At 41.0% G+C, this 26173-nt stretch overlaps 1 protein-coding gene across 3 annotated transcripts in view; it reads left to right on the plus strand.

Annotated features, from left to right (window-relative positions):
* Positions 1-26173, plus strand: part of SCAF8 (SR-related CTD associated factor 8) — a 337204-nt gene that overhangs the window by 188113 nt on the left and 122918 nt on the right. The window contains exon 22 of one of the 3 annotated variants that reach the window (XM_037820123.1): positions 16247-17374. The exons of the other annotated variants lie outside the window; for them this stretch is intronic. The gene's annotated coding sequence lies outside the window, so the exon portion shown is untranslated. Of the gene's footprint in view, positions 1-16246; positions 17375-26173 lie in introns of those variants that run through there. 3 annotated transcript variants of the gene reach the window in all.

The raw sequence follows: 26173 nt of genomic DNA on the forward strand, positions 1-26173 counted from the left end.
AAAACCTGTTAAAGAGAACAAGACAGTGTAATGGAGGGAGGGGAGGCATGGTAGTCTCTGAAGTCCCCAGAGCTGAGCTTTAACCTGGTTTTACAACTTTTTCCATGGGTTGCTTGAGGCTACAGGCTTAATCTGCCTGAGTCTCAATTTCTTTGCTGGCAAAAATGGGGATAGTAGTGCTCTGCGGACTGGAAGCTGATGTGAATTCATGGTAGAAGTATAGTGTAAAGTAAATGTTATCTCTTACCGTGGATAAGATTATGGCTGTGCATAATACGTGACATTGAGCAAATATGACTAATGTACTGCTCCTACTCTAATATGTGATGGAAGCTAGATTTTGAAGAGCTCAGAGATCAAGTCATGGACAGAGTCTCTACGCAGAAGCCTACACAAGAGGGATAATAAACTCAACAACATAATCCTGGTGATAGAAAGTGACACTAATCTCAACTGAGAGGAAAAGGATCCTTGTGCCAAAACACTGCTCTCCGAGGATGCCAGGCATGGAAGGACGCAGGGACCAGAGAGGAGAACTCACACTCCAACATGAGTGTGAAAGAGCAGTGCAGGATGGGAAAGAGCATGGCAGGAAGCTACAAAAAGGTTCAAGAGGAGGCTTATGAAAGATACTGAAGACAACAAAAGTGTCTTTTTAGTGTTGCTCAGAGCAGAAAGAATGAAGGGAGAGACTCATCTCAAGAGGCCAGTGTCATTATATTAATAGATGATAAAGCAAATGCTCCACATTTCCTCCTTCTGAACTTAAGGCTAGAGTGGGTAGGACTAACACTAGCAAGAGGGGATTAAAGATGAGGATAGGTGAGATTATGAGAGGTCCTTCTCGTTGGACTAAAAATGGCTCTGGTGTTGAAAATTTACATCCCAGGGAGCTAGGTGAATCTACAGATTGACCTCAAAATTGTTACAAGGTTCAGGTGCTTGGAAATAGACAAATGTTTTCATCCCCCTCCCCCAAAAAAGGTGGTTTTCTAGAACCACAGACCAGTGAGTTTGTCATTAATCCAAACATAAGGCCGAAAAGAATTAGTTAAAACATTCATTAACTATTTAAAAGGGATTCTCTGACCCAGTGGAACAGATACAGGTTCATAAAGAACAATTCCTGCCAGGAAAAAAAAATGGTTTTAGCTTTTAAATAGGGTTGTTTGATTGGCAAGTGAGGAAAACATTGAAGATGCTATATATCAGAACTGCAGCAAGGCATTTCTTTGTGAAAAGGGTGGAGCAATAGGGCCTAGCTGGCACTGCAGTGGTACTAGCTCACACCGCCCTACTCGAAGTACCTGAAATGGACAGTGTCAACCAGAGAGACAGGCAGCCCTTCTCCCCCTGCAGCAGGACAGCCAGGGTGGACCTCAGGACTCCTGATCTCACAGAGGAGCATGTGGAGAAACCTTCCCTGGCCATCACTTAAGAGTTGGGGGGGGTCAGAAGAGATCAAAAACCATGGAAGAGAACAAGCCCAACTGGATGGAAAACAGCACTGAGATACAAAGCCAAAATGAGGGGCAAGGTAGACTGAAAACAAAGAGGAGCGGGAGGTGGTCCTGGGAGGTTCAAGATGAAGCAGCCTTGTTCACTCTCCGCACGCTCTTGTTGCAGATTGTCTCAGTTAAAGGAGCTAAAATGGGACAAAGAGAGATGTCTGATCTCAGACTTACCCTCAGCAACTCATTTGTTACTGACTTGAATGAGGAAATGGATATCATGCATGCTAATTAAACCAACAGATGATATGAAGATGGAAGAGAGAACTAAGATGTTGGATGAATTCTGAACTATGTCTCCAAAACTCACTTTTTTAAGAATGAGATAAGGAGATGCTACTTAATAGTAATCCCTGAGGAAGAATTGGAGGCTTCAGTGTCAGTACAGACTAGCATGGCTATCCAGGAACTAATGGAAGCATGGCCCTCTGGGGTAGAAGAATATGGTTCTAGTTGAGATGACGGACAACTCTTGACAATTGTATTCTGCTCCACACAAATCAGACTATATCTGAAATGTTAAATCAGTTCAGTTTCCATACTTTGAGGGGCAGATTTTGAGTGTGTCTATAGGAAAATGACCTGGATTTGGGGGGGGGGGGTGTATATGTCAAATGAGGATTAATCAGAGGGGCTGGGAATGCTTGCCCTAGAGAACATAGCAAAGAGCAGTTGAGGAGTGAACTTATTCTTTTGTAATACCAGAGGGTGGTGATCCAGCTTCCTAGCAGGTGGAGCTATCTGAAAAGGAAATGGCAGCCTCAGGAGAGAGGCTCTTGCCCTGGAGAAGACAAGGTTCCTCTCAGAGAAGTTAGCGACAACTTGGGGATCCAAGTAGGCAGAGGTCAGAAGGATATATAAGCCCCTTTAGACCTGAGATTTTGTGGCTCTCATTCTACTTTGTAGACTTTCATGGTCTAGTCTAGGCATGATTACCTAAAGCATCGGGGCAGTGTTAGAGTGCTATTCGAACTTGTCTTCTGCTTGTGTGATTCAAAACTAAAAAGTTCGGTTTATCTTGTATGAAAAAGGCATCAATTTCAACCTGGTTTGTTCCATGAGACCCATTACTATCTGTTTTAGTTTCCTAGGCTGCTTAAGCAAATACCATGCAAAAGGATGGCTTAAAATAATGGGAATTTAATGGCTCACAGTTTTGAGGCCTGGAAAAAGTCCAAATTGAGGCTATCCTTTCTCCCTGAAGACTGTGGCATTCTCCCCAGCGATCACTGGTCCTGGGCTCCTCTGACTCGTGGCAGTGCAATGGCAGCCTCTCCTGGCCTCTCCACCCTCTTCTGGGTTCCATTGAATTTCAGCTTCTTGTTTCCCTATGGCTTTCTTCCTTCTCTATCTAGATTTCATTCCACTTATAAAGGACTCCAGTAATAAGATTAAGACCCATCCTAAATTGGACAACACCTTAAATGAAGTAATCTCATCAAAAGGTTCTACTTACAGTGGTTTCACACCCAAAGAAATGGATTAAGTTTAAGAATATGTTTTTTGTAGGGTACATACCACTCCAGACCATCACATTATCCTTCAGGAGGAACTTAATGGGAATGAAAAGCTCCTAGAAGAGTAAGGAAGGGGCAGTGAAGTTGCATAGCAGTTCTTCTAGGTGCCAAAGAGCAGAGCACATTCTTACAGGTTAGAGTGATCTGTGTTTCCTTAATTCCTGAAACAAATTTTTTTTTCAGATAGGCAGGTTGTTAAGGACAGACATTTTAATATGTTTTAATGTTTTAATTCATTTATTTTTGTAAATTTAAAGGGAAGTCCTTCTTTAGAATTGTGGGTGCACGCCAAAGGCACTAGGCCATTAACTATGAATGATACGTGATGGCCAGTCTCCTGGTCTGGTCATTGCTGTCATGTCCACAACGTAAAATCAGATATTTGTCCTTGTCCTTTTAGACAGGAGAAGGGATTCAAGAGCCATTCAAATATCATTTCCAACACATAGAGACAACAATCTGCTATATGCTCTGATGGGCAAGTGTTGGTCCATTGAGTGTTCACACATTCCTTCTTTTCTCTGTGCCACTAGAGGAACCAAAATAGAAACACCATTAGGAGTGAGGGAATTTTTTCCAGATCACAATTTAAAACAATTTTCATAATTGACTTCCCTAGAATACATTATTAATGGCAAGGCTTTCTTAAATGAAAAAGAGCATCTTCATTACTTAGGATGCCCATTTTATGAGCTACATGGTTGGCAGAAAGCTCTTTGTGTTTTACACTCAATGGCCCTACAGTGCTTTGCTTTCTGAATGTCAGCCTCTCTTCCCCACCCGCCTCTCTTCCCCACCCCACCCCCCACCCTCTCTCTCTCTCTCTCTCTCTCTCTCTCTCTCTCTCTCTCTCTCTCTCTCTCTCTCTTCCTTGTCAGAAGGTCTTAAAGAGCACCCTATCTAAAATAGTGCCTATCCCAAATCCCTATTGCCATCCTTTCCCCTACTCTTTTATTCCTGTTCAGAGCAGAAATGTACGTCTGTTAATTTGTTTCTTTGATTCTATCTCTTACTAGCTGGTACATGCCATAGGGCAGAAGCATGTTTCATTCACCTCTTTGTCTCCAGCTCCTAGTAAAGCCGTAGAATATAGTAAGCTCTCAAAAATTATGTAATGGGGAAAAAAAAGGAGAGAACTTCTTAAGGGAATCTTTTTACAGTGAGGATAAGTCTTCAGTTCTGGGGTACGTATCTTGCTCTGAAAGTGAACACAACCTATTTTTATACTAGCTGGCTGTTCCTGAGTTACCCATCCTCTCAACTCCCTAGAGTGGTTGCTTGGTAATATACAGACTGCCCAGTTAAATTTGAACTTCAGCTACACAACAAAAATTATTTTAGTGGATTTATGTCCCATGCAGTATTTGGGACAAACTCATACTAAAACTTATTTATTTTGTATTTTTCTTGGCTAAATTTGGCAACCCTTCTCCCTCATTCCCTGATATATATTGATTCGCTATACGTTAGGATGTTTCAGTGTCCTCCGCAGTTTTCCTAAAAGAAATCTGAGCTCTAATATTATATTTGTGCTGATTAGAGCCATGGTTCATTCCAACTTTTCTTTGACTTAAATACACATGGTGAATGATATATATGATACAGGACATCCCCCTTCATACCTTCCCTTTTTCTTCCACTCAAGAAAATATGTCGACTATAATTTAGAATAGAATGATGGTATTAGAGAGGTATCTTGAATCCTCTCTAAATAAATCATTTGAAGACTTGTACTTTATTATTGTAACCAAAGTTTGCAAATGACTTGAGATTCTTCCCCTCTCAGCTGTCTGGTATACCACTAGTACACTGCAGATTGACTTTGAGGGTGAGGATAGCTGGGTTAGAAATTGATGCTAAAAAATGATGATTTGGATTTTATTTCACTGAAAAATGTGTTGCTATTTTTGCAAGGGAAAAACTATTTATCTTGAGACCAAGGAAGACCTTCTAAAGGGATGTAGATGGCTCAGTAAGAGCTCATCTTACTATGAGAGAAACAACCCAAAGCATGTATATTGCTCACAGTGGTTTGGCAGTATCATTTGTACATGTAAAAACCAAAATTGAAACCCATTTAATTCCACTGAGAGGGTCATTTAAATAGTTGTAGTGAAAGCTTTTGAAAAATGCAAAGGGCTGTAAAAGTGAGAAATAAGTATATCTTTTTTTGGTTCACATTCACCACTGTATTTTTCAATGTGATTTAACTGTAAAATTATCTAGGTAGTTTAAGAAACATCGGGGATATTCAAGGCCCAAGGCACAATTGAAATAAGCCCAAAATAAAGAATATGTCATAATATCCACTGAGATAACTTTTAAATTAGTACTTTGAAATGTAATTGAGGATTGATACAAATTTTTGAAAAGACAAAGCCTGATGTCTTAGTTTGTTAGGGCTGCTATAACAAAGTGCTACAGACTGAGTAGCTTAAAACAACAGAAGTTTGTTCTCTCACAGTTCTGGAGGCTAAAAGTCTAAAATCTGTAGGGGAGAATCTGTCCTTGCCCTTCTTAGCTTCTGATGGTTTGCCAGCAATCCTTGGCCTTCGATCTCTGCCTTGGTCATCACGTGGCCTTTTTCCCTGTTTGTCCATGTCCACTTCTCCCCTTCTTCTAAGGACATCATCATATTAGATTAGGGCCACCCTAATCCAGTTTGGCCTCTTTGTAACTAATCTCATCTTCGAAGACCCTATTTCCAAATGGGATCACAGCCATGGGGCCAGAGATTGGAATTCAACATATCTTTGGGGGACACAATTCAACCTATACCACCTAACATACTACATATCTGAGTCATAGCTTGAGATTCATTTCTTTCTCTTAGATTTGGAAATAAGTGACTAGATATAAATATTTATTTGAGTCCTTTGGTTGCATTCCAGTACCTACTGTCTACACTTTGGAGAGTCTTGCAGCAGAGTTAGGATACCTTATTTTGAGTAGGATGCAAGAGTGGCCTTGAATGCCCAACCTCCTGTCACCTGGGACCCCTGCCTTTCCTCCATTACTACTGATGGCAGCTTGCCTTCATCCTTGTGCCATTGCTCTGTGCATCCTCACCTTGTTGCCCTGAGGGGCGTCCATCCAAGTTGAGTTACTATGAGCTAAACTTGGAACACATTCTCCAAAGTGACACTTGGAAGGTGTTCCAAAGAGTGAGCTGTAGAGAGTAAAGTGTGTAGCTTGACATGATTCCAGAGAGAAAGGTCAGTAGTCTTGCCAACATTTTTGGCAAGCAGGCCTTCCTGACTTGGTTGCCCTGCACAGTCATGGCTGACCGTTGGAGCCCGGACGTTAGTGCCCGGGTGGAAGAACACTTCGTCAGGACCTTCAGCTTATACCCTCACAGGAGTTGCTGCCCACCTGGCCTGCCCCAGTCAGAAGACCCCAAATCACATCAACAGCCACTTGAGCTGGGGGTCCAGGTCAGGGGATCGAATGCAGTACTCTGCTGAGGAGCACCACAGCAAATAGAACAGAGAGAGAATTCAGATCTGGGTTCCACCTCGGACTAGCACTGCAAATCAAGGAGGTGACTTAGTCTCTAGAAGCCTGTGTCTTCATCCATACTGAGGTCAAATAGCTGCGGGAAGGTGGGAAGATGCATAAGGCAGAGCACCTTTCCTGTCTCTGGCACAGGGCTATGGGGAAATAAATGTTAGTTCCCCTCCCTTCTCTCTGCAGTGATTTTTTTTTAGTTTATTTTTATTTTCCTTAAACTTTATATTTTGACATAATTTCAAACATACAGGGCAGTTGCAAAAATAGCACAAAATCAACTCAGAGAACTCCAATGGACTCCCCCTCCCTGATAACCAGGTTCCCCAATTTTAACATTTTGCCACATTTGCCATATCTATCTATTGATCCTTTTATTTATCATCTATCTTTACGTCCATCTGTCTACCTACCTATCTGCCTATCCGTCTTTCTGTCCATCCATCCATCCATTTTCTAAACATTTGAGTGTAGGTTGTATACATCATGCTCCTTGAATACCCAATACTTCCATGTACATTCCCTAAGAACAAGGATATTCACCTATGTAACCATCTTAAGTACAGTTATTAAGTTCAAGAACTTTAACATTGATATCAAGCTAATGGTCTATGTTCCAATTTTTTCTTCTGTCCCAATAATGTCGTTTTGTGCCTTTTCTCCTCCATTATTAGAGGCAGTCCATGATCATGTATTGCCTTCAATTTTCATTGACCCTTTAGTTGCTCTTTTTTTTTTTATTATGAACTTTATCATATATATATAAAACAGTGAAAACTTTCAAAGTATGATTTCACAAGTAGAGAGTAAATTTCATCCCATGCAGTGGGATTTTTGCAATCAGATTTTGGTTCCCTTGCCCGGATTGGCAAAGGCTCACTACATCCAAGCAGCAATTTAAGAAAAAGGATAAATGGGTAAGGGTCAAGTTGTTCAAAAAGTCAAAAGTATTTTCTTTGAAATTGCCAGAGAGCGCACAGGCTTTTGGATATGGTCGGTGGTAGGTGGTCAGAAAAGTAAGGAGCAGTTTCTTTTGCAACTTAAAAAGACAACTGAATCACAAACTTTTGGAACCTGACTTGAGTCTCAAAATGGACATCATTGCCCTGTTGTGTAATTCTTGTAAATAGTTGCAGTCAGGGCCATGCTGAAGTTGTCTTGGGCTCTGTTGGAATTTTGGTTTCTTAGTTCTCCTGCCTCCCGAGCAAGCCACTTGGGCCACAGGTATCCAGCTGGGCCCTGGCTGGGGACATGCTGGGTAGAGTATCTGCTCCCACTGGGCCACAGAGGAGTTTGTTCACACTAACAATAGACTTATCAATCACATAAAAATATAAATGTACTTACCACTTAGAGTTTTTTGTGGCCAATTTCTCCATGGGGGAAGGGAGTGAAAGACTTAAAGAGACCAGAAAATTATTTAGAATCAACTTGTATTCCTGACATTTTTATGCCACCTCACCCTGGATGGGAGAGGTCATCTCATCTTGAGCGTTCCAGCTCTACTACAGTGCACATTATAATTGCAGGGATTCATTCCCAGGGAAACATTTCAGTTTCCCAAAATGTGATGCTTGGTGTTGACGAGGATATGGTTCCTAAAAGGCAGCAAGAAATCTTGCAGGGCGTAACACTTCCATGAAGAAGATGTCCCCTGAGTTCACAGGAACAAGTTTCATCCCAGACTCTCTGGAGCTTCTTGGGTGGATCCAGAGGTAGGTGGCCTTTGCAGTGATTTCTGGTTTTAACAGATTCATTATTAGGACTTACAGTCATTTTAGAAAAAGCCTTTTCAAACAGAAGGAAACACAGAGATTGGGTATACTAGATTGGTGGCTTTCACACCGTGTTTCAGAGGCTGTGGGGCAGGAGCATGGAGGGTCCAGTAAGGGAGTGGGCAGACCCAGCTTTTTCCCAAACTGCTCTGCATCCAGGTCTTACATACTGGACTCTCACAGCTTAAAAAGTGGAAAACTAATGCATTCCTGGTTCTAACATTTATGGTCTCAGCTCTTCCAAGCCAACTCATAGCATGTAAAAATCTGTCATTTTCCTAAGGTACAAATTTGAATAGTGTTGACAGCCAGCCAGGTGGGTGGGAAAGTGCCACTGAACTGCTGAGTCAGCCCAGCTGATCACCCGTCATCCGGGTCTCCACTTGGCCTTTTCCTGCTCATCATTGCATACCCGTCTTATGGGGTAAGGTGGGGTTTGTAATTGGGGGATTTGCTAACATCTGAGCTGTGTCCCTTGCAAATGTCTAAGGTCTTCTGTAAAATGGCAGGGGACTTGGCCCAGTGGATCGAATGCAGGCCCTGCACCTGAGGGAGCTGTGAGCTGTTTTTCTGGCCTGGGAGGTTCCATACTGCATCATCTCATGAGCGTGTGCGGGAATTCTGTTTGGAGTTCGCATGCAGATGCAGTGTACATCAGCTCTTAGACACTGCAGCTGGAGAGATTTTCTTACCCCACAACCTGGCCAAGGCTCTGAGGAATATACTTATGGAAAGCTACCCATTAAAAAAAAACCAAAAAACAAAAAACATGTCCCATTCCCTTCTGTGTTTTTGGATCTCCCTGAGATAAATGTTCCTGAGACTGTGCTGTATTTGTTGAAAAAGAATATCTATTAGTGGTTCATTCATTTGGATCATGTTTGCAGTTCTCTGTGCACTTGATAAAAGATACTGTACCTTCCCGAAAACTATTTGGGGGAAATAAAGGCATGAGATTCAAGTATAATGTTTCTTACTGACAGTAATGACTGTGATGAATGAACTTGCTTGGTGACTGTTAGATATGTTATAGATAGTAGGAGCCTTAGGTGAGTCTCTCCTGCTCTGTGGTTCTAAGTGTAAATATGACCCTAATTATTGCCTTTGCTAATATGGAATTGTGCCCACTTTGTGCATGTTCAGCTCTACTTCCTGTCTTGGTCATTTATGAGCACGTAAAAGACTGTGTTGCATGGAAGTATTGATTGACAGACCATGGCCCTCCAAACTTGTGCACGTGAGGAATAGTCTGTTTTCTTCTTTTGATTTCACTCCCTTACCTTGCTGGTGGCTCTTTCAATCAGCCAATTCCCACTTATAAATACTTACTCTAGGTAAGGATTAAGGATCTGAGGCAGGACTGAGTCCCCAAGTGAGTGGCAGCCCGTGCACGAGGCCCCAGATGTGTGACTCTGGCCTTCTGTCCCCTCCAACATCAAGGTCTCGCCCCTCCCTGACTCGCCATCTCACAGGGATGAGGGAAGGTGTCCTGGGAACTCCAGTGGCCACTTCCCTGACCTGTGTTTTCTGGCATCCAAAGAAGGTAAATGGCTTGTCATTTCCTTGACTACCTCATGTCTGGTCTCTGCCACTAACTCAGCTGGTAAATTAATTTTTGCAGCTATTTGGAAATATACAAAAAACAGCATCTGCCCAACTGAGTGGCCATAGAGCCTCTACAATCACTTGGGAAAACAGCTGCAAACACCAGATTGAGTTTGCTTTGCGCAAACCAGATGTATGAAAATTGAAATGTTGAAAAAAAAGGAGGGAGGGATTGTTCACTGTTTGAAAAGTCCCTTTGCGTTACAAAAAGATTTTCTTTTACAACAGGATTTCTTTAAACACCAACCTCTTCCAGTACACTAAAAAGATTTAATTAAGTTCTCTGTTTCTAGAGCATACTTTATGCATGAAGGTGGCATGGCTATAAGAAATATTAAATGTCTTTTAAAGTAAACTATTTTAATGATTAAAATTTTTTATCTGGTGGGTTCAATTGTACTAAAAAATGTCGATAGTTTTGTCTCTAGCCTGGGGGCAGGGAAGACATCCTAACTGAGTTTGAACATGACACATTTAAAGATGAGTGTAATACATCCTATGAACGGCTGCTCATTAATCTTACAGTGTCTGTGTTCTGGGAAACCCAAATCAACCCTTTAACCTTCAAGCCAGAAGGAGAGCTGTCTAAAGCAAGCTCTCCTGTAAAATTCATTAGCACTTGGCTTTATCAGCCCCCAAGCAGTCGAGGCCATTCAATTGCCAACTGAATGTCACAGGGCTGTTTTATCCATATGGTCTAAAATGATTCAGGGTTTAGCAGGTAGACCTTTTTACTTCCAGAATGGCTATTCATTGTTACTTCACTTTCATTCTTCCAGTCCTTCATTCAATATTGAATGTCCATTAAGAAGCACCATGCCCAGGAGTGGTGATCTTAATGATGAAGACAGACACTGGCTTTGCTTTCATGGGGGCCTGCAGTCTAATTTCCCGCCATCTGTTGTAAGGTTATAGGGTGGCACCTTCGAGAACTTACTCTTTTCCTTTCTTTCTGCTTCTTGTCTTTCCTCCCCAACCCCTACTCTCCACCCCAAAGTTTGGGGACCCATGCAGAATTGTCAGGGCTCCCATAGCCAAAACCAATTCAGGCTGCATGGCATAGCTGGGTTATGGTTTTCAGTGGGTCATTAACAGAAATCCTTTTGTTTTTTTCTGGTATCTCGACAAGGGCATGAGTTTTGACTTTTTAAAAATATGAGTATACTGATTCACTCCTAGGTGCTTGTGGTGGTTCTCTCCTCTGAGTTGGAATGGCTGAGAGAGAGAAAAGAACGTTGGGGTGTGGAAGGGGATGGAGGTTGGTTTGGTTGCTGGGGGTGGGAAGGTGGTCTAGAGTGTGCAGTCAGTAGAATCACCGACACCCTGATCCGTGAGGAAGGGGAGGGGTTGCGGTCTCTTTTGCTCACTTTTTCAATCAATCACAGAGGAGCTCCCCATTATGGAAAGGAGGGAGAAGACACTGAGGTGAGCAGGGGACCAAGGAAGGCTGCGGATTGGGCATCCTGAGCCCCTTGGGTATGCCTCACAGGAGCCAGCCATTAGATAGAGTTTTCAGAGGCTAAGCACACCCAAGGTAGGGACGAGGGACAGGCCTTCCAGGCAAAGGAAATAGGACACCTCAGCTTTTTTCCTAAAGCTCCAAACATCAGTGAGCATCTCTCTTTCTCTTCTGTCCCTGGGGCATGGCTGAGAGAAAGGGGAATCACTACCCTTCCTGCCTCTGGGATGGACCCTCCCATGCAGCTTCTCATGTAATCGCACAGCTAGCCTCAGTGCTGGGTACAATCTCCATTGTACAGGTGAGGAAACCAAGGCTCAGAGTGGTTGAGTAACTTACCCCAGAGTTGCACACCTAAAAATAAATAGCAGATCCAAAGATGCAAACCCTGTGTGTCTGATTCCAGGCTATACACTTTTCACTATTCTGCTGAACTGTCCAGAACTGTCCAGAAAGGAGCTTGCTGGAGGGGTTGTGCCAGGCCCTGAAGCCCTCTGCTTCCAGACCCTGGGCCTCCTCCCACCAGCTACCTGTGAGCCTGCACCTATGGAACTAGCTCAGTCAGTCCACTGTGGTCCAAAAGCCTATGCAATGTTTAGATCATTTATGCCAAGTGGCCATATTTTTATAGGATATAATATCTGAGATATTTGAATTAAGTGAATAAGGGCTATTGTAGGGCCAGGGGTCAGAAGCAGCTAGATGTGAAATCTTCTTGTGACTGTGGACAAATGTCAGACCTCTGAGCTTCAGTTTTCTTATGTTTAAAATGAGAGTTTGATGCCGTGCAATTCCTAAGGTCTGTGTTAGTATTAATAAAACCCCTTTTTTATTATATTGGAATGAAGTAGCTTCTTTGGGCAGTTTCAAAGACTGAATGCACCATACATGAGTAGAGATGATGCAGGAAATATGATCTCAACTTGACAGAGAAGCCCTGGTTATCCCCTGCCGGAGAAATAAAATTCCCCAATAGGAGATGATTGCCTGGATTTTATTTTAATTATTCTTACACTTGGTGCTTGGAAAGGCATGACTTCATATTGTTCTCATCTAATGGGGCCTTTTAAGTTGGTTTTTAACTACAGAATGATAAAACATTTAACAAATTATGTAGAAGCGTCTGCACACATTGATACTTTTAGATCTGTGCCAGTCATCCTGCTCCCATATGGGCTGACCAGGCGGATCAGCTGGACTCAGCAGATTGGGAACTGGCTTCCAAGGATAACTGGCACCTTCCCTCCCACGTGGCAGGCTGGGCTGTCTGAGGCTTAGATTGCAAAGTCTTTCTGGAAGAACCAGGTGTATAACAGTTTCCTAGGCATGGCTCCCTCCTCTCTCGTATTTAGCCCACTGATTATTAATCCAGTGTCCTTAGTGCTGGTCCGAGCCCCACCCTTTGTAGGTTTTCTGTCCCTGGCTTCCTCACTGCCCACCTGCAGAGGAGGAAGTCAGAATTCCAGGCAGTTGGCTTGGCAGATTTCTGCAGCTCTGGCTAGGTTTTACTGGGGGGAATGAAGGCAGTGACTTAAAAAGGGGTCAGAGCCTCTGCAGATCGGTCTCTCCATTTGTTCTCCCTGCCCTCTCTTTTTAAACTGTAATTTAGAAATGATTCTTGGGCAGCACACAGTTTACAATCTGCTAATAGGTCACTGGGAAATCAGAGCCCATCGACATAAGGGGAGAAAATGCTAACTAGACCATTAAAGCCTTTCCACTGTAACTGAAGTTAACTGACTTTCTGTTTCTCCCTGTGGTTGACTACCTGTTGTCAGTTCTCTGAGGGGTCACTCTTTTTCTGTTCCTTATGCCATCCGTCTTTTGCAGCCCCATGTCATTGACTTGGGAACCTGACCACTGTTCTATGTAGCAGGGTTTTGATAGATAATAGAGGCTATAACTGTTTTGAAAGCAGTTGGGTCTCCCCTGCAATCCTGGCCACCGCAGTCTCCTCTTTGAGGAACCGTAATGCGGGACCTTGCTGTGGGTCGGGAACCCAGATATGTGATGGCTCAGGTATCTGGAGGGGTGCAGCCTGCTAGTGGAAGGCATGAATTTGGGGGTCAGGCACACTTATCTTGAAATCCGTTGTCTGCTGCTTTTTAGCTATGTGATCTTGGTGAGGTTATTTAACCTCTGTGAACCTCGATTTTCTCATTTGCAACATGGCATTAATGACTCTATCCACACTGCAGGGCTATTGGCATAGATTAAGTAAGACATGTATATAAATCTCCTGGATCACAGTAGATTACCTGTCAGTCAGTTACAGCTGCAGAAGGAATACCTTCGTGTTGGTTGCGTTCATCATACCCATTTTTTTAAAAGAATAACTAGCTCCTTTTCAAAAGCAAGGACAGTTACAACGTGAGCTGCATAAAACTGATTCTTATACTTTGGTAGTTACCTTCCAGGCATCAGTTCCACCTCCAGACACTGCTACTTCTCTGGTTTATTAAAGAAAGAGAGAGAGAGATTCATCTTTTACACCATGTTCTAATCTAATGGTGGAGTATTTGGACTCATACTTTGCATTTACCGTGAAATTATAACCATTATTCTGGGGTGTCGTGAGTCACCCCGGAAACTGTAACAAAGAGTGGTTCCCAGGTTAGTGAATACATTTCTTCCCCAAAACACTCAGCTCTGTATGGTGTTTTGAACATGCCCACCTGTCTGTGTGTCCCCTCAGTGGCAGATCTCTGGACCAGTGGGTTCTTTTTTGTGACTAAGCTTGAGGCGAAGTGGCTCATGTTGAATCTGATACCTAGAGGTGGAATTCTATGGCATCTATAGAAGAAGCTCCTGCTTAGTGGTCCAGCATCTGCTAAAACAGTAGACATAATGGAAAGAGCAGGAACTTTGGAATTAAAGCTACTACAGCTTTGAATATTAGCTCTGCTACTTGCCATATGATGCTGAGTAAGGCACTTGCCTGAACCTTAGTTTCTTTCTTTCTGGAGACAATTGTATCCATTGTGCAGGGTGTTGAGAATTAGAAATACTATTTATAAGGCTCTTTATATATGAAGAGTAATAGTAGTCACAAAACTATGCAGAACAGATGAATAATATATAATGAATTCATTGATGTTCATATCGAGAAGCAGCATGGTAGAAAAGGAAGAGCCTGGCCTAGGAACCAGAAGACCTGGCCCCAGTTCCCATTCCATGACTTGCTGGCCTGTGGGACACTGGGCAAGTGGCCGATGCCCTCAAATCTCAGCTGCTCATGTGTGGGCTAGACCCCCTGTTAGAAAGATCAGAGAGCTCCGAAAAATGAAAGGCTCTGAAAACGAAAGCCCTTCTTACATATAAGCCATCACTCCCACGAGCATGAGATGCTGACTTTTTAATACCCACCTTCTTCAGAGATGGGTAATTTTAAAAGCACTTGGAGCCATTCCGTCAGGCACTTACTGTCTAGACTAAATCATCCCAAAAAACCATGATCATTAATAGACTTTTCATAATTCTGTAATACCTTTCACCTACTATCTGTTTTAACTTCATTTGTATAAGACAGAAATATTTATTCTCATACTCGGCAACAAGGAAACACACAAATTTGGTCTGTGTTAGTATGTGTGTATGTGTTTATAGATCATTCTTGCATGCCCACCACCCCACAATGTGAATTAACCTGTCTTTTTCCTTTCTTCCCCACTTCAGTCTCTGTGCCTTTAACACACAAATGCTCATGCACTTTGGACAACGACCCTATTCTGTTGAAATATGACAAATCTTGTCCTCAATTAAAGAAATGGTTCTGTAACTGACCAAGCTTGTTTTCACTGTCCTTTCCCTTCTGGGGTAGCTTTTAAATCAACATTTGAAGGATAAACTCATTAGCAAAGCATTTCAATAATCTAAAGTAATAGCTGATATGATAACGCGGTGCCAGTTTTGTTTTGTGTGGATCATTTACACATTTCACAAAGGTTGTGTCTCCTCCCCCATGCCAAAGTCATGTCTGCTTACCAGATGGGTGTTTTGGGCAAGATACTTGACAACGTTATTTAAACAAGTTTGACTAGCTGAATTATGTAGCTAGACAGTAAACTCTTGCAGAATACTTCCATGTCATTATCAGGATTCATGCATTTCAGCTTTGTGCAATTATTTCTTAATTTAAGAAAACCAGCAGGTATGAAAAAAGGATACTTCTTAGAACTTAAGACTGCAAAATAGATAAATATATATGAAAATGCATATTTTGAGAATTTTGCACCCAGATAGCCTAATCACATTATCATCTAAGAAGAGAGTTTAATTGCCCTCAAATGCTGATAGATATTTTGAGACTTCTTTGGAGCTTCAGCTGGTTCCCAACACCAAGCTGAACTAGGAAAAAGGACACTCCAGGTGTAGGCTTTTTAGTAAGCCTAATCATTGTCATAGACACCATGGTTATGCTTTGTTCTTTGTAAGGAGCTATGAAAGCAGAAGCACATGGACCTGTGAAATGGTAGCATTGGACGGCCTTCTTGTTAGACATCATCTATTGAAGTCCTCTTAGTTTCCATGTGAAGGAACCAAAGCCTAGCAAGATTAGGGAACTGTCTTCGTTACTGGTCTGGAGCCTGGGTCTGCTGACTTCCAGGTCAGGACTCTCTTCTGAACAATTCTGGCATTAGAAGAGACATGAATACTGCATAATGTAGTTCTTCCTGCTCTCCTAGGAGAAGACATGGCATCTTAGAGCACAGGAATTCATCAAACATGGAAACATTTGTTATTTTTATTGTCATTAAACATATTGTCTACTGACACCATCACTTCTTTAGGAATTATCTTGGGGGAAAAAAAAACTAGGAAGAGTTATTCCATTGACCAGTGATGACCAGTTATTGTTCCTTTTGTCAACAGGCAAGATGATGAATGAAGTTCTGGCAGCTTCCAGTGTCCCAGGCCTTGTAGAAATAAATGAGACGTGCTTCAAAGTTCTAATGTGCATCACATCGGATCTTGTTTAAGGAAGCGTTAAAAGGAACCCATCGTTACCTATTGAGAAGGCCCTGTGCTCTCAGTCACTGTTTCTGATTGAATCCAGAGATTGCAAGCATGCCTCCCTGTATTACCTGTTGGAGCAGGTTTAATTTTATAAATTTTAGACACAAACTCTATGAGTTTCTAGTTCATAATTGTTCTTTTTGAGGATCCACTCAGACGAACAGCATTGCATCTGTAAAAGATATGCATTTCCACAGGACCAGAACTGACTGGAATGTAAATGGCAACAAGCTGCCATCTGTAACATCATCCACTTCCAGTAATGGAAAGGACAGATTGCAAGGAAGCCCTTCGGGGGGAAAAAAGTCTTATTTTATTGGAACTACAGATTACTGGAACGATAGCATTAGTAAACCCAGGCTTTTTTTCTAGACCACAACATGCGTAGACTGTGTAGTTTCTTGACTGTTGGCGTTAGTCCATTATTATTAATCTTCTTGGAGGCTCTCAAGCATTGAAAGCCTTAAAGCTTTCATTTTGAAAAAAAAAATATACAGCTTTGAGAAAATCCAGGATTCAATTTCATATTCAGGGCATTTCACTTCATCGTTCGTGTCCTGCTATGACAAGCTGCAGGGTGTCAGGTCGTGGGTGAGAGACCTACTGAGAAAGGAAGGACTGACGATGAACGGATGTATTACATTGTATTGTAAACATACTTTATAAGTACACTTATTATTAGCTTCCTATTCAGGCAAAGATTACAAGCGTTTGCTGCAAATATCCAGGCCAGGATTTGTGTTTTGGAAATTGTCAGTATTCACAATAATTGCAGGGAAAACAATGTATAAAAACTCAAATATGAGCACTCTTCACACCTAAAAGAGTATTTTTTATCATTCTTTTATTTGTTTTTGCTCTGTCAGAAATTAAAGTGCTTGGAATGCTGTAGTCTGTGGTCTCTTGAGATTTAATCAACGAGAACCTGAAACTTTCACTGTACACTGTCACTTTGGATATTCATAATAAAAATTGAAACTTGAATTCGGGTTGTTAGTCATTTCTTTTGCTTTGTAGCTTAGAACATCTTTTATGGCTCATCTTTGCCTAGCAACCAAGCAATTTGCACTGCCATATATATTTAGATTCAGGGATAGGCATAGTTCATACCTTTCACAGCCTCATTCCTTGACTCATTCTTGTTTTCTGTATTTGAACAATCACTTTTTTTATTTGTTGGAAGTCTGAGATACTTTCAGATGCCAAGGTCCTTTTCAATAGGCATCCTACAACGTGGATTAATGACGGTTCTTAAGGATCATACCGTATTTCAGTTTTCTTGTGTTTCTGAGATACTTGAGTATAATATATTTTTAATTAAATAATAAGTCAAAAATTGGAAAGGGCTATAGGTAATATATCTGCAGCAATTGGCTATTCATTTGCATCTTTTCAGGTTGGTTTTCTGCCCATTGTGTTGGAATATGCTTTTATGTATTCCACCATATTTTAGTAAGAAATGGAAAAAAAAAAAACTCCAAAGAAATCCAGACGCCTAAACCTGTATAGAAAACTTAGATCTTGCTTGGCAGTTTTGCTAAATTTCATTTGAAAGTAAGGAAAGAGTCTCCCTCTCTCTCTTTTTCCTTTCTGTTCTTTTGTAGCTTAATCTGCAATTGGCAGGGTATTCTATCCATCTAGTGCCCACTTCCCACCCCACCCTCCAAAAAAAGAAATAGCAGAGATTTGATTTCACATGGATATTCTAGCACATAGATGTGCAAATGGCTTTCAAAACTCTTAAACTGGAAGGTGGGGAGGAACAAACAATTAAATAGGAGATACTGAAGTTCTTTCCATGGGTGGGATGGGAAGAGAAAGAAAAATAATGTACAAACTAAAAATTAGGATCATTCCTTCAGAAGTAAGTGCAGATAGGGTCTCAGCACTCTGTTGGAGATGCTTTCCTAATGATCAGATGTTCACTGAGGCCACATCTGTTTAGAAGAGCCATCTTTCAAAAATCCCAAAGCACCATAATAAGGGCAGAGGTTGATGCGTTTGTTCCCTGGATGAATTCCCTTTTCAGAAGCCTCCACTCCCCTCTGCCTGAGCATCTGGAGGAGCTCTCTTTGTGAATAAACATGAATATTTAACAGTGCACACTCTTCCCTGCCTTCAGTCATCGTCAAAGGAAAGCTTTCAAAAGTCATTGTTCTCCAGGGACGTGAAACATTTTGAGCTGCCTTTAAAAACAGTATTAGTTGACATTGACAAACTGAATCTATTCGGTATTTACACAATTAGAAAGAATCCTTGATGTGGGTTTGGTTTTGTGAGTAAATGCTGGCCTCTCACTTGAATTCCACTGCAGAGATCTCAAATGAGATGGGTGGCCTTAGCCATTTTTTTTTGGTTAATAATTCTTTGGGTGTGTGTGGGGGGGGGGCATGTTGACCACATCTGTTTCAGAATGGCTTCCATGTAAGAATTGCACATAGATAATTACTTTTATCGAAAGTAATTTGGATTTTAAGAGTACAAACTGTTGAAGTGGTCAAGTTGGATGCTTTAGAGCAAAGCTGCTTTCTATTCATTATTAGTGATTTCCCCAAACCCACTGTTTCTACATCTAGTTATTAAAGTTTGGGAGCATTCCACACTCTAGTGGCTGGACTTTCAGAGGAGTTCTTAAACATTATAAAGGGGGGAAGCCTGGCTCTGTACTTAGGCACTGCTATTGTTTCATAGATACTTATTTCACCCTTTAGTAGCGGGGAGAGATGTTTACACCTTTTTGCTGAGATGCACATCTCTTTCAAAATATGGTTGAAAATAGAGACAATGACTCTAAAAGGAAATACAATGAACCCCTTTTCACACATTTTTGGGCTCTTGCAAAAATAAATTATTCTGTAAACCAATGAGATCCAAACATACTAAATGCCTATTATTATAAACAGTTTAGGAAAGAAAATTGTAAACTAGAAAATAATATACATACATTTTATTAATGAAAATCTTTTTATTACCGTTCTCAGGTATATTTTCTAAAAAGGTAGGATTCATAAAATTAATAGACTTTAAAATCTTCAAAAGGGTCCAGAGTCCCAGAAATCAATGTGGCTTTCTGATGGCTGAGACCATCTGCTTGCACAGTTGGGAAAGACTCTGAACACGACTTTTATAATTTTCCTTGGGTGATCCTGGATGAAGAGAAGAATATCACTGAGTGGAAGTGATTGCTATTTAAGAGATTTTTGAAAAAACAATTATGAAAACTGAACCAAAGCCTTGTTTTCTAAACTTTAAGAGCCCTTCATGGAGACTTGTACAAATATTTAAAAGTACACATACGGCCAATTTGAAATGCAACCTGGGAGTTAGCAGCTGCCATCCACGTGCCTTCAGAGGTAACAGAGTTTTCCCAATGATAACAGCCTTTTTTCAGTGAAGGGAAGGGGGTTTCTTGCCCTCTGCGAGAAGATGATCTCGCTCCAGCCCACTGTGAGGAAGCCCTGCGGCTACCACGCGCTCTCTGGTGCTTCACCCCTCCCCTGAGTCTTCACCCCTCCCCTGAGTCTCCGCCCCTGACGTCCCGGCCAGTTCTGCACCTCCTTCCCGCCGCGCACTTCCGCCTCCTGAGATCCGGCCTCCTGAGATCCCGCCCCGCCCGCGCGGCCCTTCTGGGCTCGGGCCTGCGCGGGGCGGAGCCTAGTCGAGGGCACTTCCTCCCCTTCCTCCTCCCCTCCGCCCACCGGATGTCTGTTCATTACAGTAGACACCTGACCTGATGCTTGCTGAACAAGTTCGGAAACAATATTTAGAGAAATGCAGCTAATAAATAAGATGATTAGACAAGATAATCTCTAAGATCTCCTCAGACTTTAAAAGTGTATGATCTGAAACAAACATAAGAAGATTCTGAAACGTGAAGAGAAGACCAGCTAGGAACCTTAGTACCCAAGGAATAACATGGTAATAAATTCTCTGAGTTGTCTTTTTGCTTCATGTATCTCAGATTAGGAACTGAAGAAGCTGGCCACAGGTGACACAGATTTAAGAAGAAAAAAAAAAGCCCAACAAAAGCCTGCTTTCTTTAGCCACGCAACCCTGTAAAGGAGAGCCTAGCCCTGGGGTATGGTAGCCAGGGTCCTCATCAGCCAAGTCATCTTGTCCATCGACACCAAGCCTCAGAACAAGGACCATGTGATTTAGGCACAACACAGGGCCAAATTCAAGTTCCCCGGCTGCCAAAAAAATCCCTATCTCCAAGAAGTGGGGCTTTACCAAGTTTAATGCCAATGAATTTGAAGTTAAAGTGGCTGAGAAATGCCTCATCCTGGATAGATTAGGAGTCAAATACATCCGCAACCATGACCCCTTGGATATGTGGTGCATCCTGCACCCGTGAAGGCTTTGCCAGCACTGCCCTCACTGACTTGTGCTCACCAATAAACTACTTCCTGGCCTTCTAAAGAAACAGCAGAGATCGATGAAATGGAAAACAGAAAAATGATAGAGAAAGTCAATGAAACAAAGAGCTGATTCTTTGAAAAGATCAATAAAATTGGCAAACCTCTAGCAAGAATGACAAAGAAAAAGAGAGAGAAGACACAAATACTAGGGATGAAACGGGGTATTGTTACAGACCCTGCAGACATCAAAAAAGATGGTGAGGGAATACTGTGGGCAACTCTACACACAAAAATTTTACAACTTAGATGAAATGGACCAATTCCACAAAAAAACACAACTCACCTAGTATGAAATAGATTATTAAGATAGCCTTAATAATTTAAAAACTCCAAAAAATGAACTCCCCAGGCCAACGTGGTTTCACTGGAGAATTCTACCAAATGTTTAAAGAAGAATTAACACCAATTCTACACAATCTTTTCCAGGAAATAGAAGAGGAAGGAACACTTCCCAACTTATTTTGTAAAGCTAGTATTACCCTTATATCAAAACCAGACAAAGGCAGTACAAAAAAAGAAAACTAGAGACCAATATCCCTCATCACAGTAGATCCAAAAATTCTTAACAAAATTTTAGTAAATAAATTCAGCAATACATAAAATACTTATACATCATGACTATGGTGTTTATTCCCAGGATGCAAGGTGGGTTCAATATTAAAAAGAAAAAAAAAAAAAAAGAATCAATGCAATCAGCCATTAACAGGACATAATATATAATCCAATATTAACAGGTTAAAAAAAATTGCGTGATCATATCAGTCAATGCAGAAAAAGTATTGGACAAAATTCAGCACCCATTTATGAATAAAAACTCTTAGAAAACCAGAAACAAAGCAGGAACTTCCTCAACTTGAGAAAGACCTTCTTCAAAACCTACTGCTAACATAATACTTAATGGTGAAAGACTGACTGCTCTCTCCCCAAAATGTGGGACAAGGAAGTCCACTCTCATCACTCTTGTTCAACATAGTGCTGGAAAATCTAGCCAATGCAGTGAAGCAAGGAAAGGAAATAAAAGACATACAGATTGGGAAGGAAGAAATAAAACTGTTCCTATTTGCAGATGACATGATTGTCTATATAGAAATTCCGAAGTAATCTACAAAAAAACAAAAAACAAAAAACAACCTCCTAGAACTAATAAATGAGTTCAGCAAGGTAAGAGGATACAAGATAAATGTGCAAAAACCAATTGCATTTCTATATACTAACTATGAACATGTGGACACCAAAATTAAAACTACAATATTATTTATATTCACATATACAAAAATGAAATGCTTACATGTAAATCTTTACAAAGCTGAAAGGTACAGAGCACTAATGAAAGAAATCAAAGATCTAAATAAGTGGAGGGTCATAACATGATCATGAATTGATCAGCGAAGATGCCAGTTTTTGCTAAGGTGATATACAAGTTTAATGCAACTTTTATAAAAATCCCAGCAAGGTGTTTTGTAGATATAGACAAGATTATTCTAAAATTTATATTGAAAGCTATGCTGGTTTGAAGCTGTTTTGTACCCCAGAAAAGGCCATATTCTTTTAATCTGTTCTTGTGAGTGCAGATCTGTTGTGGGTGAGACCTTTTGATTAGGCTGTTTCAATTGAGATATGACCCGCTCAATTCAAGGTGGTTCTTAATCCTTTACTGGAGTCCTTTAAGAGAGGATAAAGGACAGAAAAAAGCCAAAGAGCTCAGAGAGAGAGACAGGCATCCAGAGAAACTTGGAGGAAAGACCTTAGAGGAGCTGAGAGAGCCATTGAAGCCAGGAGCTGAAAGCAACAAAACCCAGGAGAGAAGGACCAGCAGATGCCAGCCATGTGCCTTGCTGTCTGACAGAGGAACCCCGGATGCCAGTGTCCTTTCTTCAGAGAAGGTATCATCCTGTTGATGCCTTACTTTGGACATTTTCATGGCCTTAGAACTATGGATTTGTAAACTAAAAAATCCCCATTTTAAAAGCCAACCCATTTCTGGTATATTGCATTCTGGCAGCTTTAACAAACTGAAACAAAAGGTAAAGGAACTAGAATTGCTAAAATACTTTTGTAAAAGAATAGTGAAGTGGAAGGAATCAGTCTACTCAATTTCAAGACACACACAGCTATAGCAATCAAGACTGTGTGGTGTTAGCAGAGGGTTAGACACACTGATTTTTGGAGCAAATTAGAGAATCTAGAAATAGACCCATACAAAAATGCCCAACTGATGTTTGACAAAGATGCAAAAGCAATAAAAGGAAAAACTGATAAATCGAACTTCGTTTAAATTAAAAACTTTTGCTCTAAAAAAAAAAAAAAAAAAGTACACATACACACAGTGTCTGGCAGGCAAAAGTCAGTAGCCCTAGCAACCAGTATATGATGTGCACCTGCACCTTCTCAGCACTTCGTTCTTGTCCTTTCGTCACTGACTGGGGGAAGAAAACTAATGAGGAAAAGAAGTAATTTTTTTGCCAGAAATGTCCATGTTATCCAGTGTTTTCGCATACACCTCACGAGACTGTAGGCCATAGCAGAGTGACAAGAGTCCTTTTGGGTCACAGGGAAGCTAAATTTCCAGAGACGAGGCCTGGCTGGGTACTGCCAAGGGATGACAGGGAATGGAGGGCCACTTGGGATCTGAACACAAGCCAGGAGCTGCTCCCTAAAGCAGACCAGAGTCTCCCCCCACCCCCATATCCCCACCACTACTTGATGCCAAGTCACAGGCTTGGCTTTTATTGACATGTGACTTTCTTTCCAAATACAACTATTCATTCATGCATTCATGGAACACACATTTATTCAGTGCTTACTAAATGCCAAGTACTGTGCTTTATATCAGATATATGGTCAATGAATTAAATTTGTTTGTGCACACATTAGGATCTGCATACTAAAAAGGAATACAGGTGTGTATTGCATATTAAGCAGAATATGAATTCACAAGAGGCTCATATAGGCAGATACAAACTAATAGTTTCCCTAAAAATGACTTCTTTTTCTGTTGGCTCATCTTTCTTCTACAGCAAAAAGAAGACAGTTCTTAGTTTTTCCTTTAGCTGTTGTCTGTCCAGTCGCATGTTTATTGTTTTATTTAGTAGGAGAATCAGAAAACCGTGGCATTTTGTTGGCTCTTTGGAGTAAACCATTGCTATTTGAAGTGTAACATTGCCAAGGATTTTGCATCTGGATATCCTTTTTTTTCCTTTTGTTTTTTCTTCTTTCTTTTATTTTATTTTATTTTTCTTTTGTTTTTGGATATCCTTTAAATTTCAGTCCCAATGAGGTGGTGATTTCAGTGACCCAGCAGTGAAGATCCCCAATAAGATTTTACAGAAATGTTCCTCTTTTGGACACTCCTTGCTACAGAGCCTAATTAGGACCCCCCTTCTCTGAACCCCCAGACCTTAGCAAGGATACAAGTACCATCATCCACGAATGCTGCCATTAAATTCAACATGAGAAGTGACAAGTTTCATGTAAGTAGATGGAGAGAAAATTCAAAAATATTCTCAAGCACAATGACTTTACAACCTTTGGAAAATTATGAGTAGAACAAGAAACTATTTGATGTATCTACTAACAAACTGCTGGAATTCAGAGTTTCTTGAGAGTATAGTGTTCTCTCCTATTTGACAAAAAAAAAAAAAAAATGTATATTTAAAGGAGCAAATTTAGATGACAGCTAGTGAGTAGGACAGAATTCATAGAAAGTCATTCCTAACCCACTTTTTGTTCTGAAATGAGTATGATTTTCCTCAGTTCTTGGGAACAGCACGCAAGCACCAAGATTGTTTTTTCCATTTCCCTGTCAAAATTAACAGATGTGTAGAAGTGGAGTTGACAGAATGTTTTTGGCCATTAATACCATGCTTAGAAAGATGTTAATATTAAATACAAAAGAGTGAAATAAAATAGAAAATCAGTAAATTACAGCTTTAATTTATAATTAGCTGCTATCTCCATCTGAGGCAGAACGATGAGTCAGATCTACATACAGGAACTTTAACTGGAATAGAAGAGACAGTGTGATATGTAGATTTGCCTTGGAAATTCAAGCATTTCCATTCAGTGATGAACACTATAGACTTGTAACAATACATGTTACTTAAGATAAAGCAAATTATTAACTCAAGTAAGTATAAGCATGATAACAATCAAATCATTCGCTAATGATCCTTTCTTTGGATTTTAGCCAAGACATAAGCAATGATGTTCCATTCAACTGAAACCCTATTTACAGACCAACCAAAAGGAGAAATTCCTCAATACACTTAACTGGACCATCGAATTCTTAAAACTGAGGTTTCTCAAGGTAATACCACAATAAACTCCATGTTCTAGCATAGTAGGGCATTGAGGTTACCCAATAGACCCCTCATTAAAAAAAAAAAAAAAAATTCTAATTCATTTTTTAAAAGTGCTTTGCAAATTGCTGTTGCAAAGGCCTTCAGGATCTTGGCTTCCACATTGGGTCAGCCCTCTTTGGACTGGAGGTTGAGGGCAGCACCAGTCACAGTGATCAGTACACAGAGAAATGGCTTCTGACATTAATTGGCATGAACTCAACACTCTTCTCCCATGAGCAAAGCAAAAGAGAAGCCCACTTAATAGGAGATATGTGCTTAGTGTATTTTTTGGTTCCTCCTTTAAATGCTGAGTCACTGAAAAACCACCATCCCATTTGAGTCCTCTATGCTTGCATCAAGAAAAAAAAAAAAGTTTTCTTCCCATCAAATTTCTACCATTGCCTATAAAGTAAACAACTTAATCAGGTGTGTCTCCTCATCTACTCTCACCTCAGTTTTCAATTTGCTTCCTTTTTCTTCCTTGTTCTTGCTTCTGGCTGGCTTATTTGGTAAATACCTGCAGCTGAAGTTGCTTGCAGCGGCCTGGTGCAGTGGTTCCCAAACTTGTCTGCACATTGGAATCATCTGGGAGGAGCCAAAAAATACCAAGGCCTGGTTCCCTCCCCAAAGATTGTGATTTCCAGGGCAAAGCCTGAGCATTGGAATTTTTTTTTAAGATCCCCAATTGATTGCAGACAAATTTGGGAACCACTGGGCTAGAGGAAAGAAAGGAAAGTGTTGGCAGGCCTGGGCCTGAATCCTTTCTCTGCCTCCTGCTAGTTGTGTGGTTTGGGGCAAGTTACTTAACCTCGCTGAGCCTTAGTTCCCTTGTCTGCATAATGGAGATAATCATGCCAGCAGTCTTTTCATCTGGATCACAAAAATAAAGTTCCAATTTCATGTTTAGTGATACTTCCTGCAATGTATTTGGCACAAAGTAGGCCACTCAGGAAATGGTCATTGCCCTTACTTGTCACTAAAGAAAAAGTGAACGAATCCACACCAAAGGCAAGGAAACATACTGC

The sequence above is a fragment of the Choloepus didactylus genome, chromosome 2, assembly GCF_015220235.1.
Source record: "Choloepus didactylus isolate mChoDid1 chromosome 2, mChoDid1.pri, whole genome shotgun sequence".
Taxonomy (NCBI): domain Eukaryota; kingdom Metazoa; phylum Chordata; class Mammalia; order Pilosa; family Megalonychidae; genus Choloepus; species Choloepus didactylus.